Raw genomic sequence first — 19,425 nt, 5'->3', positions numbered from 1 at the left:
GACAGATGAGTGACTTCGGAGGGGTGGACACAGGGGATGGAGGATAGAGTAGTAAGGTAGAGAAACAGAAAAATGGGGGGGTGCTAGAGGGAGCTGGGTGAGGAGTCAATAGACTTCTGTATTTACAACCTGCTCACTACTTACAAAGCTGTGTGGCCCACGCACTTCTTCAAACACAGCATACTCAGATGAACGCACGCACAACGGCACACACAGTCCCTCCAGGAACCCCAAGGTGATTGTGTAAATCTGCTTTCCACTCCTAATATAGAAACTCCCGTTTCAATCCATTTGCACACAAATGAAACCATTAAAGGCTGCCTCCAGAGAGACTTGTGTCCTCCAGGTTATTAACACTTATCTCTAAAAAACATAAGGCTCAATCCCTGACGGAATCCACTTTCTTTGTGTGTCATGATACACTGTGTGAGATGGGTGCTAATTGACAGCATGCATGTCAGTCGATTTGTGCCTGCGCTCCTGTGCTGTGTGGCTATAAGAAGCATATACCGTAGAGGAGTATGAGAGGGCGAGAGAGGATTGTGTGTGTGTGTGTGTGTGTGTGTGTGTGTGTGTGTGGTGTGTGGTGTGTGTGTGTGTGTGTGTGTGTGTGTGTGTGTGTGTGTGTGTTTTGTGTGGTGTTGGGTTGGTTGTGTGTGGTGTGTGTGTGTGTGTGTGTGTGTGTGTGTGTGTGTGTGTGTGTGTGTGTGTGTGTGTGTGTGTGTGTGTGTGTGTCCAATGTCAGCCCACAGGTGAGCGTGTATGGGAGAGTCAGCGACGGACAAAGGAGAGGAAAGCACAAAGGAGGAGTAGAGAAAAGCGAGTGAAAGAGGGAGCGACCCAAATGAAAGAACGTTCTAACTGAGCTCTCTGTCCTCCTCTCTCCTCTCATAACCCCTTGGTGACTGGGTCAGCCTGACTACCCACACAACGCCAATGCACAGGTAAACCCACGGTGTGTGTGTGTGTGTGTGTGCGTCCGAGCGTATCAGAACCAATCTAGAACACAGTAGAGTACTGGCTGAATGTCATGTGCGTAATTCCTCTACTTTGCGTGTTTGACAGCAGGGCCATTTTTTGTTTGATATATTTCGACGTTTTAACCACTAACTCTCGCGAACCCTTAGTTAACAAATAGTGGTCCTTCCTCAACAGTTCTGTGGAAACATGCCTCTTTTGTCCATTCTAGCGTGGTCATCTAGTGACAACCCTGAGAACCCTAGTTTGGGAATTATGAGACATATTTCAACTCTGACCTTTGACTGCTGACGGTTCCCTGGTGCTACAGCCCTCACAAGACTGGTCCACATTCACGAGGTTAGTCTTGTAAACAGTATGTGCGGCACGGAAGGTTTTTCACTCTACAACCCGAACATGCAACACAATACTGTACGAGCATGTCTTTTTAAGTAACCTTCATGAACAAATAAGGCAAGTGGTGGAAGCGAAGGACGAAAGAAAAGAAAGAGAGAGAGTGAAAAAAAAAAGTATTATTACAGATGATATGGTTACCGAAACACACACACACACCACACACACATACACGCACGCACGCACGCACGCACACAGTCAGCTGAACGTGAGTCCCGCCAGTTGAGAGCTCTCTCCCGCTGGCAGTGAACCTGACCTGGAATCAGATTTAGGGGCTTTAACACTTGAGGTCAGGATTATGAATGATTGGCCTAAGATTGACCTAAGATCAAGAGATGGGGGACCACAGCCCTTTCCGTTCTTTTTAATGGTGTTTGTTTAGTGCCTGTCACAAAGTCATTTGTCACAGGACTCTTAACAAAAGACTAAGCCCAAACCCTTCCTCTAAAGCTAGCCCAAGGCAACAACAGTACGATGGGAAAAGTTGTTGGAGTAGAAAGCAGAGCAGGACACTTAAACAGTTCAGTGTAAATCATACTGTAACATTGATGGTCAACGGGAGCCCGGAAGCTCAAGTCAGGCACAGCAGATCTAGAGTCATGATTCTTAACTGACTTGCCTAGTTAAATAAAGGTTTAAATACAAATCAAAATACATTTGAGAGGAACAAGACTTTAGAGAGATTATAATGCACCTTTGTCTAAGAGCTACCTGGCAACTCCTTCTGGTGTACCACCTATTCACTCCTTCCATTCATTCAGAAACAGTGTAAGTTTCCTCTGCCACATAGACAACAACAAAAAGACAAACCCCACAGCCCCCTCCCCCCCCTCTTCCGCCAATCAGATATCAGATTGGAAACAACAGCAGACCGTGCGACTTGAGGGACGACCTCACGGTTCTGAAATGCTTTGATATTTTATATCTGAACGGAAACGCCTTCGCTAAAACGTCCCAGACCAGGCCTCTAGCTGTCCCTGGACTTGGGAGTCAAACTGCAGCCAAATACTTCAGTCCATATGATTAGACAGTGAGGGGCTGGGAGACACATGTGCGCACACAAACACAAACACACACACACACACACGCATTTCCCTGAATAGATGAGTGGAGAGAAAGAGCGAGGGCGGGAGATAAAGGGAGCTCACCTTTCCTCATAATGACTGTGCTCACCTGTTCATCCCCTCACCTGGGGCAGAGGGATCAGAATACTGCCTGAGCCCCCTACACCCCCCCCCCCGTCTCCCCCCCCGGCCTCTCCCCTACCTCCCAGAGATGGCCAGATAATGTGAGTCTTTCAGCCGCAGCTATCCCCATAGAAATTCTGGCCTGCCTCGGGGTGTCCCTATCCTCTCCCCTGCAGCCCAGCCCGCCCCACGGCCTGGTCCTGAAACTGATCCAGACAAGACTTTCTGCTGGGGAGAATTTTCTCACACTCATACCTGCCACTCACACGCCTCCCCGACATGGAGGAGAGTCACTGACACCGACAGTGTATAAAGACCCACTTCCACAGGCGAATGGACTGATACCGATTAACGGGAGGCGGATAAACGCGGAAGTGATGCGTGCGTGCGTGCGTGCGTGAGCGCGCATGTGTGTGTTCCAGATGCTTGAAGCCAGGACACAGACCTGTGCGCTCCAACACCAGACCAGCTGGTGAGCATGACCAGCCTTATTCCCAGTCCGCCTCTAAATCTCCACCAGGGCTTTGCACAATATTAAAAACATTATTACTAGGCAATATGAATATAATTACAACCATACCGTCAGCTCTCGCTCCCCATTATTATAATACTTTCATTATGAATAACCATTCAACCTCACGGAGGAGGTCCGAAACGAAGCATTCCAGACCTTAATCAAATATAGGCCGCTCGCATTGAGACATCGAACGTTGAAATGAACAAACGCTCCCGTCTCAGGAAGGAAGACAATGTGGATCAGTCGTCCTGAGTGTGCCAAGTCATTTAAAAGGGATACTCGCTGTGGCTCTTGCCCTGAAACGACTCGGGCAAACAGACATTGATTCTAGTAAAAAAAACAGGAAACTACTTCTAATGGGCGTGGATGAAGGGATGGAAGGAGGGAATGAAAGGATGGAAATGGGGGGGGGGGTGAACTGCTCGTTGAGAACATTAGTGTCCCTCTCTACCACCAGCTAAAAGCTTTCACCCCCCTCCAGATGTCTTTCCAGTCCCCTTCCAAACCTCCCACCCCCCCCTCTCACCCCCCTAGCGAACATCTCAGGGCTTAGTAACAGTCAAAAAGAACAACATATTTGTGAGCAGCAGCAATATACAAACCTATGTGAGCCAGAACCAACAGACTTGGACAGTCTTTAGTCAGGGGGCTTTTCTATCCCCCCTCAAGCCCTCCACTCAACCTCAAATTCCTCTTTCATTTTATTTGCTGTTTCTATTTTCCCCTCTTCCTGTATTGTTTGGGTCCTCCTTATGGGGGACGGAAGACGAGAGAGAGAGAATTGGATTATCGATGGGTCTAATGTGCGATTAATAGGCTCTTTAATGAATGCACGAGTCGTAGCCCCCAGCCTGGACTCCATATCTGATACAGACACAGGCAAGTCGATACACGAAGTCAGACAGAGAGGAGCGATATCAGGGACTTTAACGGCGCAAAAACGCAACAGGGAAGAGTTAAGGAGGAGAGAGAGAGAAGGGATGGATAAAGAGAGACAGGGAGAGAATGAGGGAGAGAGGAGAGAGGAGAGAGAGGAGGGAGAAAGAGCATCACCTCAGCATCGCACCCAATGCCCGTGTTTAGACAAGTAGAAAACTGCTACTAGTTTGTGCAAATAGTAGCAAAGCCTCTTGACTGAATGCTAAGAGCTAGTGTCAACACTGTCGCAGGTCTCTGTGAGTGTTTGCCTACTTGAACCACGACGTGTTACCATGGTAACCACATTGTAGCTACACTTCTGTACTCACCGGCCAGGCGTATTTGAAGGGAATGACAATGTGTCCTGTAGTGACATCCCCTCCTCCTCCTCCTCCCCCTCCTCCGTCGTGACCTCGATGACGGAGGGACTGGGTGTTGCCTCCCAGGACGGTGGTGCTGCCCACCCCGAAGGTGCAGGCTCCGGTGGGGACGACCCGGGCCTGGTACTCCTTGAGGCAGGCCTTGAAGAAGGTGTCACACTGGTCCCTGAGAGAGCAGCGCTGCCCCCCGGTGGCCTGGAGGTCACAGCACTCCCCACTCTGCAGCACACCTTGGGGGTTCTGGAAGTGACGGATCTGCAGCTCAAACATCCCCACTGCACACACAGCCTGGAGAGAGAGGGAGACAGGAGAGTTAGGATGAGGTATAACTCACACACACACACACACACAGACACACACACACACAGAGAATCATATACACCACCCAAAGAGAGGGTGAATCTACGGGAACAAAAACATATGGTTCCCGATGTCATATTTGTTGAAAAAACATTAATGAATGTGATGAATACACCTGATCAATGGGTGGAGTATCGCATTTCATCCCAGTGCTTTCCAGCAATGGAAATATATGGATAGCATTCCCTCTCTCGTTCTCTCTCTCTCTCCCTGTCCCTCTCTCTCTCTCTGTATCGTCTGCTTCATTAAGGTTACCAGACTACCGTCATCCTATTCTAAGTGGTAGATAAAGAGAGGGTGATTGAGAAAGGAAAAACAACATTGATTCACACCCCTTCCTCCCCACAGCGGAAGAAAAATCTAATCCCTTCATCCCAATGGAGAGACACGCCCCCACTCCAGCAATCTCTCTCTCTCTCTCTCTCTCTCTCTCTCCATATCTGTCCATTTATCTCCCTCTATCTGTCTCCATCTTTCCCTCCTAGCTTATTTACCCTCCTCCCTCCCTCGCTCTCTTTATCTTCCTCTTTCACCTCTCCCCTCCCCTGTGTCATGCACTTCCTACACCTCTCCATCTAGCGCCTTCCTTTCTTTCTTCTCCTGTATCAGTACCCCTCCCTTCTTTTCTCTCCCTCTCTCCCCAGTGGGACTCAGACACTGGGAACCTGGCCCCGGTTTCTCTGTCCTCCTCCTCCCTTCCTCCTCTATCTGGGAACAAGCTGTAACTCTTGCCCTCTCTCTTTCTCTCTGTACCAGCTCTTCTTCTCTGCAATTCTTCTTTTCATTTCTCTTTCTCCCTCTTTCTCCCTCTCTCTGTCTCTCTCRTTCTCTGTCTCTCCCTCTCTCTTTTCCCAGAGCCTATAAAGCATATTCTTCTCAGCTGGTTGCAGATGGGGACAGACAAGCTGGTAGAGCTAACAAGCCCCCCAGAGGGACAGGTGTGTGTTTGTGTATGTTGGTGTGTTATATAGCAAGGAAATAATGGTTAGGATTTCTAACCACTAATAAAGCACAAACCACACACATCAAACACATGTCACATACACACACGTCACACACACACACGTCACACACAATGAAGTTATGCAATAACGAATAACGGTGTAATAGTCTTGACAACCTGACTAAAGCCAGTAAGAAGAATAGCTGGTAAGTCAGCCCATTGTGCTGTGGTATTCTGTCCCTCACCTGCCCCTGTACCTGGGCTAAGATGCTAAACTCTCCTACATCAAACAGCCTGTGGAGATACAGGCCCACTCATCACTCTGCATCATCCTTTCTTCCTCTCTTCTTTCCCCCCCTCTCTCAGCCATTCCGGGCATACCTGGGTTTCAGCGCTCCATCTGACCGCTCCAAGCGCTCAGCCTCGAGCATCACCATGGAGAGCTGTGGTAATTAAGTCCCCAATGAACCCAAAAACAAGGTGAGACCAGGACCACAACCTGACCCTGGATGAACCCGGTTGGATTGTACACTGACTAACACTATTGTTAAAACCTCTTAGATGTAATGGCAAAATGTAGACTTCCGCCTAAATAGACATACCCAAAAGTGACTGCTATTCATGTGTAATTACATGATTCTGACGTGCCAAAACGTATTTTTAAGAAGACATCTGGGAGATGAGGAAATGATCAGAAGATAGATAATAGTTACATAGTTCAGAATACACAAGATCAAGCACACACAAAATAACCGTTTTTTCCCCTTCATTTTAAAGTAATCTTTCATTGACAAGCTTTAAGTGAATTATTGATGCCCAGGGCTGGATGCACATCAGACGGCTTCCACAAAATGTGAGCAATATCAGAGAAAAAAAATGGGATTGATCGACCTAACAACTAGAAATGGACAGATGTTTTAGTAAGGGGTGTCAGGTGTGGACACGGGACGTTTCCAAGTGTCCCTAAACCTCTCCAAAGTGGCATATGTCTGTAAATGAGATAATTCCAGTGCTATCACATATTTGCAATCCCTAAATGCTATTTGATCAGTATAAAAACACAATTTCTACCATATCAACCTCACTCAAACATTGTGGTGTTATGAGGTATCCGGGGTACATTCAAGTGTCCTTTCAACCTCTCCAAAGTCTCCAAATGTGGTAATTACACTGTTTGTGCACGCACTGGATATGCCTAAAAAAGTTATTGTTCACTATAAAAAACTACATTTCTACAACACCAACCTCTCTCAAACATTGTGGCGGTGTCGGTGGACATACAGGGGATATCCAAGTCTTTTCATCATATTTTTCATGCGCAAAGATATAGTCACTCGGTCGATGTTCGATATTCGTTGCCATTAAGTCACACATCATCAGGTAACATTGGAAACAGGCTAGATTTGTTCCTACCAACCTAAGGATTAATGTCATACCACCTTTGTAGCTATAGCTCAAGCACAGACCAAATGGAAGCTTACCGTATAAAAGGATGGCTGTTTGGTGAAAACGTTGAGTAAAATAAATAAATGTACTCTCGGGGATGGTGATCAAAAACGGTAGGTCACAGGTAGACAAATAAGACATCCTCATGATCTGTGGAGTCTTCCGGTGTGAATCAACGTATTAGGTCTTTATTTCGTATATGCTTCACAAAGCTAACCCGAATGTAGGTAACAGCCATCTTTAAATTAGGTCTTTGGCTCGGCCTGCCCTTATACATTTGTATGCCCATATATGGTAGTAAGTCACACCAAAGATTTTAAGGCACAGATCAATAGCCAACATACTCAGCTTTCCGCAGACACCCTGATTTTGCAGATAGGGGCTACCGTTCTCATACCAGACTGAATTGAATAAAACAAAAAATCAAATAGGGGGTTTAAGAGGCTTTAAACACTTACCTTTTAATACTGTTAAAAATGGCACTATCTTGACTGTTCTGTAATAACAGAGTAATATCAGGACAACATTATAAACTGTATCAAACAACATGAATATATCATCTTGAATGCTCTTATCTGCATTGCACTGAATTTGACACATCCCCAGACCTCTACTGTTACATGTTATAGTATCTTCAATGCTGAAATGGATGCAGTATATCAACTCTCCTGTGCTAATCCTACATTATAAATGTCTCACAGCACAGTAGAAAGGTCTGCATCGTACTGCAGTAGGGGAAGGGAGTGTTATATTAGTGAAGAGCTTCAGAGCTGGGTGCAGAGATCCATGTGGATATTTCTGTACATTCACATGCCCCAGTGCTACACGGCTGTGGCCGCTGGCCCAACACACACACCCCAGTCCACACACCCCAGTCCAGTACACACACCACACGCACGCACGCACGCAACGCACGCACGCACCAACGCACGCACGCACGCACGCACGCACACACACACACACACACACACCACACACACACACACACCACACACACCACACACACACACACACACACACACACACACGCTTCTCATTTCACATAAATGCACACACACACAGACACACACACATACACACACAGAACGTCCTGATCTTGCCCCTGCACTGAGGGCTGTGTCACTCCGCCAGTGGGGGGCCCTTTTAGGCCAACAACCATAGCCTGGGGGTGTGTCTGGGAGGGGAAGAGTAGAGAACACATTCAGCCAGCGCTCTACCTCCAGGCTTTCCCTCTTGGTCTGTGTGAACTTGAACTTGAATGTGACAGGCCTATGTCCAATTTGACTGAATGTGAATTGGTTTTCTATGTGGTCATAGTGGTTTGAGTGTGGTATTTTTGAATCAAACTCATTATTACATAGTTATTACAATTATAAGGTAGCCTATAAGGTAGTTCCTCAGCGTACACATCAGTGACAAACTGAAATGGTTCACCCACACAGACAGTGTGGTGAAGAAGGCGCAACGGCGCCTCTTCAACAGCAGGGAGCTGAAGAAATTTGTCTTGGCACCTAAAACCCTCATAAACTTTTACAGATGCACAATTGAGAGCATCCTGTTGGGCGGTATCACCAGCTGGTATGGCAACTGCACCTCCCGCAACCACAGGGCTCTCCAGCAGGTGGTGTAGTCTGCCCAACGCATCACCGGGGGCAAACTACCTGCCCTCCAGGACACCTTCAGCACCCGATGTCACAGGAAGGCCAAAAAGATCATCAAGGACCACTCGAGCCACTGCCTGCACCCCGCTATCATCCAGAAGGCGAGGTCAATACAGGTGCATCAAAGCTGTGACCAGCTTCTATCTCAAGGCCATCAGACTGTTAAATAGCCGTCACTAGCACATTAGAGGCAGCTGCCTATATACATAGGCTTGAAATCACTGGCCACTTTAATAAATTAAACACTAGTCACTTTAATAATGTTTACATATTTTGCATTACTCATCTCATATGTATATACTGTATTCTATTCTACTGTGTCTTAGTCTATGCCGCTCTGACATTGCTCGTCCATATATTTATGTATTCTAAATTCCATTATTTTACTTAGATGTGTGTGTATTGTTGTGAAATTGTTAGATATTACTTTTTAGATATTACTGCACTGTTGGAGCTAAAAACACACGCATTTCGCTACACCCACAATAACATCTGCTAAACACGTGTATGTGGAGGCGAAAGAAATGCACACCTATTTGGGCGAGGTGCTGGCTAGCGGCGTAGAACACTTGAAAAATGAAAGGAGAAGCTCAGATGCAATAATTTAATAAGACGCTGGTAAGACCTGACAAGACCAGACGAACGGGTCAACACGTGTATGTGGCCAATAAAATTTGACTTGATTTTGATGTATACAATGTTGGACTATTCCTGGTCGTCTGCAGAGCTTTTACATACTGTAGAGAGAGGATGGACTACATTTATGTGAAGAAAGGAAGGGAGGCACTGACTGTAAGACACGTGAATAAACACACACACACACACACATTACAAGCGCACCCATGCAACACACACACACACACACACAGACACACACACACACAGGGACAGACTGACCAACAATTCCCGTGAATCCCCTTTCCCCTTGTGATCATGTTCATAATGTTCACAAGGTTGACTTGTGCGTGTACTGTAGTAGTAAACACATAGAAGACAGCCTTACTCCATCCACAGACACCATAACATTTGGCTTGTTATTTCCCATGAAGGATGTATTTTTACACCATTAGAGCCCACAGGAGACTGTGTTCAGAACATTTCCCTCTGCAGTTCTGGTTCAAACAATGGACTTCGTGAATGGGTCTTCTAGCATATTCTTCAACAGGAAAACAAATCAATTGCAGTGTAATAGTCTTAGAATCCCAATAACAAACATTGGTGTACTGAAAGGTCATGCTTGGTGAAGGTTTGATCATGTAGCCTATAGAAGAAAGGACACGCCCATGGAGCAACAAGTGGATGACCAGACAATTAAGACGCACAACAACAGGTGGGCACCGCGCCATTAGAAGCAATGGTAGACATATTGACAAGAGAAACAGGGAAGTAGAATGTGTGCAAAATTATTGACTATGTGGGAAGAAAACACCGACTGTAAAAGTCAGGGCAGGTTTAAACAACGGCCAAAAATAGCGCTTAATCGGTGCGGCTTACCTGCGGTTGCAGAGCGAGGGCGACGAGACAAATCACGGTCCACTGCTGTCTCCAGCGCCGATCTCTCCTCATCTCCGTCCTGGCGCTGCTCCTCGCACCTCCGCTGCTGCAATCAACCGGCTTTCGTCCGTGCGCTCTTTCTCTCTCCATCTCAACGTCACAGGATCGAGGACAAAAAAACGACGCAGTATCCCCTCTTCTCTATAATATCCCTTTCTCAGCTGTCTTTAAGCGTCAGTTCATCGTTTCGTACTAGGCTTGAGAGAAAGCATTATTGCCTTACTTGTATTGTTCCCCTTGGGGAGTTCCTCCTGTCTGCCCGCCCCTCCTCGACCACTCTCCCCGGCTTCTCCCTCTCTTGGTGCGGTATCCAGAGTAGGTCTTTCCACAGAAGAAGAAAAAACACTCACTCCACCAGGTCGATCTTCCCTCCACCTGCCGTTAAGAGGCTTTGAATGTCAGACCTGCTGGCTCCCTGRCTTGAGCTCTCATCCCAATTACACTCTCCCTCTGCGCAACGCACTCGCCCTTTTAAACTAAACACATACAGATACACCCTTTCCCTCTTTGCGCAAAGGACTCAAATTGATAGCCAAATGAAGTAGAATCTCCCTACTCCTTCCAGTCCAGACTCTACTCCTCTTGTTATCCACTGCATACTGCGTCCTCACTCTTTCCGTAGGCTTTCACTTCGCTCAGGGCTACGGATCCGAATCGCCCAGGTCCCGGGCAAGGCTCGTGCGTATCGGCTGTGGGAAAGAACTCGGCGAAAAAGGATGCCAGCCAGTGACGAGAGGCGTGTGGTGTGTGTGTGGTGTGCGCGTGTTGGAGGGGGGGGGGGGGGGGGGGGGGCGAGGAGGGTGTGTCCTCGGGCAGGGGATATCCGTCTTCTCTTTTTATGTGCACGCGGTCTGTGCGCTTGCACCCCTGGACGGTTCCCATGGGTTCCCATCGTTGCTGAAATGCCTGTCCTCTCCTTTCCGTCTCTCACCATCTCACAGAGAAATTAAACAAAGGAGTAGGTAGGTATTGATTAAAATGATACTGTTTTAATTACCCTTGTATGAAAAGTGTAACTGCATGAGCAGACTTTTGATAGCCTATTAAAAAAAAATGGGCATATTGAACCTCTTTTCAAATCACTTCCCTCGCCTATTTGACCATGAAATTAGATAATGTGTAATTCAACTCGACTCTGTAATAGAATAATGGGCCTAACCCCCGTTTCGTGCCTCGGTTAATCCGGTATAGATCAAAGCGCCGCGGTGCCAATTAAGTAGGCTATCGGCCACAGCCCGCACTGTCAGTAACTGGTCGGCAAACTGATATAGTTTCTATGGGACTACCTCAGCGCAATTAGGAGACCACTTATTATGGTAGTGGATAATGTATTTACTAACAGAATCCAATCAGGCCTATGTGCAAAACAAACCGGAGAGAGAAGAAAATACACTCAAGTTTGAGAGTGGCCAAACGGGTGGCTGAGCAAAATATGTGGTGTTTATGCTGTGCTATTCTTACACAGCCGGACCGCAGCTGACGATTGGACGTTTTAAATCGTTTGATTATGCGTGTACACGAAAGGACATGACATAACTTCTTCCAGCTCTGACCGTCTCGTGTCTCTGTGTGTGACTGCTTATGCGCATTTACAATTAAACCTGCCTGGACGACTACACACATTCCACGGGTTCATTATACCGTCAACTGTAGTTGCCATATAGCCATAACAAAAGTGAACAAATCATTTCTTCTAAAATACAAGTAAAAAAAAAAAAAAATACAGCCTACTTACAATAAACTATGTCAAAACAACTCAAAATGTTATATGGTCACCTTCAATTTTGAGTTTATATCCAATTTAATTAAGCATTTCATGCATTAGTGCCTTGACTTTGTCCTCTGCTCTTACATTATAATTTAGGTTCATGTAAAGGTTTATTGATTCCCAAATAGACAATAATGTTCTTGATGATTACCAAGTGTCTTGCTACTACATTTTGGGTAAGATTCACAGTAATTTCACTAAACCTTGATAAAAAAGCAATGATCTTACTTTATGTATTATTATGTTATCTGCTTCATGCTTAAGACTTATTTTTTTTAAATTGTCCTAGACAACAAGTTTTTTTCCTTTCATTTGGGCTATTGGCTTCACCCCATAAGACATTACGTCCCACCGATGAACAATACACAACAGGCAGTCAAATTGTACTGTTTAAACATAACTAATGACACTTTCAGAAGTTTCTGACCACTGTAAAAATGATTCAAAACATCCGTTCTAAACATCCGTAATGGATCCTCATTAAAGGATTTGAAGTGAAACCTACTCATTCCAATTGCAGGGACACAAAAGTGTCCTGCGGGAGTGGATCATTTGTGTGCCTGCTGCCTCCATCGGACGTGGTAGCCACTGCGAAATCTAACCCTGATTCCCCGTTACGCATGATCAGCACAGAAACTCCCATTTAAAGTTGATAAGGCACACATTCCAATGATAAGCCTGTGCCAAAAAGCGAGAGCACCCGCGTCTGCATAGCCGCAGGAAGTAGGGGTGCTGAGAGATGCTGCAGTACCACCTAAAATAAATTATTTTAAGAAATAAAAAAAATATTTACAAAAAATTCTCTCTCACTGTCACGTTCCTGACCTGTTTTATGTTATTTTTTGTATGTGTTTAGTTGGTCAGGGCGTGAGTTAGGGTGGGCATTATATGTTTTGTGTTTCTTGTTTAGGTCACTTGAAATTAGCCTTATATGGTTCTCAATCAGAGACAGGTGTTTGACGTTTTCCTCTGATTGAGAACCATATATAGGTTGGCTGTTTCACACTGTTTGTTTGTCTGGGTGATTCCGATGTGTCTTGTTACTTGCACCACACGGTACTGTCTCGTCTCGTTCATTCATTCATTTTCGTTTGTTCTTTCCTGTTCGTGCGTTCATTGTTTGTTATGTTCACAAGTTCAGGTCTGTTTAACATCGTTTGTTGTTTTGGTAGTTTATGCAAGTATTAGTTTTTTTCGTGTTCGTCTTCGTCAGTAAATAAATCAATATGGATTCACAACCCGCTGCATTTTGGTCGAATCCTTGCTCCTCGTCTTCGGATGAGGAGGAGAAGAGCCGTTACACTCACAAAAGTAGTGCACTATGCCCTTGCTAGTCCTGTATTAGCGGACCAATATATGCCCAACCAAGCAAATATATATATAAAAAATGGCTTTTATTTACCTTGGTTTCACAGTAACCTTATGCAGTTACTGCAAACATGACCCCCATTTTCTCCAAAACACAACACCAATAGAGGCAGATACTTGTCCACATGATTAAACATGTATTTAATGTAGAAAAAATGACATTAACTAATTTCGACCACAATTAGCAGTCACTGCCTTTTTGCTTGGCAGGCAGTATAGCTGTCTGCAGTGGACAATAAATAAATAAAAACAGTGATGGAGGACACCCAAGCTCACTTGTGGGCACCGAGTGGGAGCCCCAACCACCCACAGCTGAACGCTCGGGAGGTGTCTTTGGAGAGTTTTTGGAGTATACCTCACAACCCCCCCCCCCCCCCCCCCCCCCCCCCCCCCCAGGCATGTGTGCCTAGGTGCCATGCCCCGCACCTGAACGCAATCGAAGGACCATGAGACAGACGGGTTGACTGGGTCTTGCTCGGAATGAGGCCAGCCGGGTATATTGGAGAGCAAGGGGGAAGCTGATGGGGGCCCTCCCAAGGTGGATCACGTATGCCAATAGGTCAGGAGGAGTGGCACTGGTAGGAAAGACAGAGAGGGACCAAGGGGATGGATGCTCTAATGCAGGCAGTGAGAACCAGGAATAGGAGCAACACAGCCAGCCCCCAATATCTGCCTGCGCCATCACTGGGGCCAGGTAAAATAACTAGACCCTACCCAGAGGGCAGAGACAGATCCAGAGGTCGCCGGAGCAATGTTCACCTGCCAAGAGTGAGAAACCAGGCGTGGGCGAATAAATACATAAATAATGCACTCATAACCACTTAAAAGGATAAAAATTGCAACAGAATACAGATTTATTTTATTAATTGGTTATGTCCCCTGGATTGACAGCTATTTCCTCTGGTGTGACACCAACTTCATTTCACACCAAGCAAGCAAAGCTGTCACACTGTTGGAAATCTCAGGCTGTATGTGTCACGGCCGTCGTTCAAGGAAGACCAAAGTGCAGAGTGGTGAGCGTACATTTCCTTTTATTTTAAAATGTCGCCAACAAAACAAGAAACAAAATAAACGACAGTGAAGCTCACAAGGGCTAAGTGCCACTAACAAAAGTCCACTTCCCACAATGACAAAAGAGGAAACGGCTGCCTAAGTATGATTCCCAATCAGAGACAACGATAGACAGCTGTCCCTGATTGAGAACCATACCCGGCCAACACATAGAAATACAAAAACATAGAAATCAGAAAAATAGAATGCCCACCCCAAATCACACCCTGACCAAACCAAATACAGACATAAAAAGGCTCTCTAAGGTCAGGGCGTGACAGTATGGTCCATTTTTGGGTCTTATTGTTAACAGTACAGCCACTCATTTGACAATACAGCTATCCACAACATGTTTGGACACACCTTCTCATTCAAGGGTTATTCTTTATTTTTACTATTTTCTTCATTGTAGAATAATAGGGAAGACATCAAAACTATGAAATAACACATATGGAATCATGTAGTAACCAAAAAAGTGTTAAACAAATCAAAATATATTTTATATTTGAGATTCTTCAAAGTAGCCACCCTTTGCCATGATGACAGCTTTGCACACTCTTGGCGTTCTCTCAACCAGCTTGGCCACTTTAATAAATGGAACACTTGTCACTTTAAAAATGTTTACATGTCTTGCATTACTCTTCTCATGTGTATATACTGTATTCTATACTATTCTACTATATCTAACAATGCTGACCACACCGCTCGAGTGCCGTACACAAGAGTTGCAAAAGTCGGAAGTTTACATACACTTAGATTGGAGTCATTAAAACTTGTTTTTCAACCACTCCACAAATTTCTTGTTAACAAACTATAGTTTTGGCAAGTCGGTTAGGACATCTACTTTGTGCATGACACAAGTAATTTTTACAACAATTGTTTACAGACAGATTATTTCACTTATAATTCACTGTATCACAATTTCAGTGGGTCAGAAGTTTACATACACTAAGTTGACTGTGCCTTTAAACAGCTTGGAAGATTCCAGAAAATGATGTCATGGCTTTAGAAGCTTCTGATAGGCTAATTGATATAATTTGAGTCAATTGGAGGTGCACCCGTGGATGTATTTCAAGGCCTACCTTCAAACTCAGTGCCTCTTTGCATCATGAGAAAATCAAAAGAAATCAGCCAAGACCTCAGAAAGAAAATGGTAGACCTCAGAAAAAAAATGGTAGACCTCCACAAGCCATCTTTGGGAGTATTTTCCAAATGCCTGAAGGTACCACATCTACCATCATCTGTACAAACAATAGTATGCACGTATAAACACCATGGGACCACGCAGCCGTCATACCGCTCAGGAAGGAGACGCGTTCTGTCTCCTAGAGATGGATGTACTTTGGTGCGAAAAGTGCAAATCAATCCCAGAACAACAGCAAAGGACCTTGTGAAGATGCTGGAGGAAACAGGTGCAAAAGCATCTATAGTCACAGTGAAACGAGTCCTATATCGACATAACCTGAAAGGCTCGCTCAGCAAGGAAGAAGCCACTGCTCCAAAACCGCCATAAAAAAGCCAGACTACGGTTGGGGACAAAGATCATACTTTTTGGAGAAATGTCCTCTCGTCTGATGAAACAAAAATAGAACTGTTTGGCCATAATGACCATCGTTATGTTTGGGGGAAAAAGGGGGAGGGCTTGCAAGCCGAAGAACACCATCCCAACCGTGAAGCACGGGGGTGGCAGCATCATGTTGTGGGGGTGCTTTGCTGCAGGGGGGACTGGTGCACTTCACAAAATAGATGGCATCATGAGGGAGGAAAATTATGTGGATATGTTGAAGCAACATCTCAAGACATCAGTCAGGAACTTAAAGCTTGGTTGCAAATGGGTCTTCCAAATGAACAATGACCCTAAGCATACTTCCAGAGTTGTGGCAAAATGGCTAAAGAACAACAAAGTCAAAGTATTGGAGTGGCCATCACAAAGCCCTCCCTCAATCCTATAGAAAGTTTGTGGGCAGAACTGAAAAAGTGTGTGAGAGCAAGAGGCCTACAAACCTGACTCATTATACCAGCTCTGTCAGGAAGAATGGGCCAAAATTCACCCAACTTATTGTGGGAAGCTTGTGGAAGGCTACCCGAAACGTTTGACCGAAGTTAAACAATTTAAAGGCAATGCATTCAAATACGAATTGAGTATATGTAAACTTCTGACCCACTGGGAATGTGATGAAAGAAATAAAAGCTGAAATAAATCATTATCTCTACTATCATTCTGACATTTCACTTTCTTAAAATTAAGTGGTGATCCTAACTGACCTAAGACAGGGAATTTTTACTAGGATTAAATGTCAGGAATTGTGAAAAACTGAGTTTAAATGTATTTGGCTAACCTCCGACTTCAACTGTACATGTTATTCAATCATTGTACCCATACTGCTCACACGCCTCAGCGAGCGTCTGCGTGGCCAGGCGCTAAAATAGAAATTGGTTCTATTTGTGACGCTCAATGCGCTGCGAGTCAGGCCTCTCCCATCTCCTCGTTGGTTTTTAGGAGCATATACCCACGTGGGTGAATGAAAGATTAACTTTGGTCCACACTCCGGTTGGTTGTAGTAATGCTGTAAAGTTGTTTGCCAACCGCCATATCAAGTCCAAAGAAGAAAAAGAAGCCTGGAGGAAGGAGGAGAGATGACGAGAAACAAATTTGGTTTATCGTTTTATCTGTGGATTAATTGTCGGAGTAGAGGACCTTGTGCATTTCAGGTAAAATAACAACCCAATGTTTATATATCAGGACAAATTAGCTTGCCAAAGCAAGCTAGCTAAATTGCCATACATGTTTAACGGGATGGTTGAGCTAATGTAGGCTAATGCGATTAGCATGAGGTTGTAAGTAACAAGAACATTTCCCAGGACATAGACATATCTGATATTGGCAGAAAGCTTAAATTCTTGTTCATCTAACTACACTGTCAAATTTACAGTAGCTATTACAGTGAAAGAATACCTTGCTATTGTTTGAGGAAGGTGCACAGTTTTGAACATGAAAAGTTATTAATTAACAAATTAGGCACATTTGGGCAGTCTTGATACAACATTTTGAACGGAAATGCAATGGTTCATTGGATCAGTCTAAAACTGTACACATACACTGATGCCATCTAGTGGCCAAAATCTAAATTGCAGCTGGGCTGGAATACTACATTATGGCCGTTCTCTTGCATTTCAAAGATGATGGTACAAAACAAATATAAAAGAACAGTTGTTGTTTTCTTTGTATTATCTTTTACCAGATCTTTTGTGTTATATTCTCCTACATTACTTTCACATTTCCACAAACTTCAAAGTGTTTCCTTTCAAATGGTACCAAGAATATGCATATCCTTGCTTCAGGGACTGAGTTACAGGCAGTTAGATTTGGGTATGACATTTTAGGCAAACATGTATTCTTAAATGTTTAATGCTTTTTGACCTGTCTCCAAATTGATATAGTTGGTTCAGAGTTTGTTTTGATATTTCAACCTGCGTGTCCTGATCGCTTCTGGTGTGGGTGGACAAAATAAACATCCGATGGCGCGTGCGGACGCACTCACGTGTTAGTCTATGCCGCTCTGACATTGCACTTCCATATATTTATATATTCTTAATTCCATTCCTTAATTAGATTTGTGTGTATTGGGTATATGTTGTGAAATTGTTAGATATTACTTATTAGATATTGCTGCACTGTCGAAACTAGAAGCACAAGCATTTCGCTACACCCGCACCAACATCTGCTAAACACGTGTATGTGACCAATAAATTGGATTTTGATTTGACCTGGAATGCTTTTCCAACAGTCTTGAAGGAGTTCCCACATATGCGGAGCACTTGTTGGCTGCTTTTCCTTCACTCTGCGGTCCGACTCATCCCAAACCATCTCAATTGGCGTTGAGGTCAGGTGATTGTGGAGACTAGGTCATCTTATTTAGCACTCCATCACTCTCCTTCTTGGTCAAATAGCCCTTACACAGCCTGGAGGTGTGTTTTGGCTCATTATCCTGTTGAAAAACAAATGATAGTCCTACTAAGCCAAACCAGATGGGATGGCGTATCGCTGCAGAATGCTGTGTTAGCCATGTTGGTTAAGTGTGCCTTGAATTCTATATAAATCACTGACAGTGTCACCAGCATAGCGCCCCCACACCATCACACCTCCTCCTCCATGCGTCATGGTGGGAACCACACATGCAGAGATCCTCTCTTCACCTACTCTGCGTCTCACAAAGACATGGCGGTTGGAACCAAAAATCTCACATTTGGACTCATCAGACCAAAGGACAGTTTTCCACCGGTCTAATGTACATTGCTCGTGTTTCCTGGCCCGAGATAGCCTCTAATTATTGTTGGTGTCCTTTAATAGTGGTTTGTTTGCAGTAATTTGACCATGAATGCCTGATTCACGCTGTCTCCTCTGAACAGTCGATGTTGAGATGTGTCTGTTACTTGAACTCTGTGAAGCATTTATTTGGGCTGTAATTTCTGAGGCTTGTAATTCAAATGAACTTATCCTCTGCAGCAGAGGTAACTCAGGGTCTTCCTTTCCTGTGGCGGTTCTCATAAGAGCCAGTTTCATCACAGTGCTTGATAGTTTTTGTGACTGCACTTCAAGAAACTTTCAAAGTTCTTGACATTTTCAGGATTGACTGACCTTCATGTCTTAAAGGAATGATGGACTGTCATTTCTCTTTGATTATGTCAGCTGTTCTTGCCATAATATAGACTTGGTCTTTTACCAAATAGGGCTATATTCTGTATACCATCCCTAATTTCACACATCACAACTGATTGGCTAAAACGCATTAAGAAGGAATGAAATTCCACAAATGAACTTTTAACAAGGCACACCTGTTAATTGAATTGCATTCCAGGTGACTACCTCATGAAGCTGGTTGAGAGAATGCCAAGAGTGTG

The 19,425-nt window shown here is 44.7% G+C and overlaps 1 pseudogene; it reads right to left on the bottom strand.

Annotated features, from left to right (window-relative positions):
- Nucleotides 1–11,056, bottom strand: part of LOC111957284 (protein jagged-1b-like) — a 60,121-nt pseudogene extending 49,065 nt beyond the window's left edge.
- Between the last annotated feature and the right edge of the window lie 8,369 nt (nucleotides 11,057–19,425).

This window comes from Salvelinus sp. IW2-2015, linkage group LG4p, assembly GCF_002910315.2.
Source record: "Salvelinus sp. IW2-2015 linkage group LG4p, ASM291031v2, whole genome shotgun sequence".
Lineage (NCBI taxonomy): Eukaryota > Metazoa > Chordata > Actinopteri > Salmoniformes > Salmonidae > Salvelinus > Salvelinus sp. IW2-2015.
Note: the sequence above shows the minus strand (reverse complement) of the source record. Positions and strands in the feature narration are given on the sequence as shown.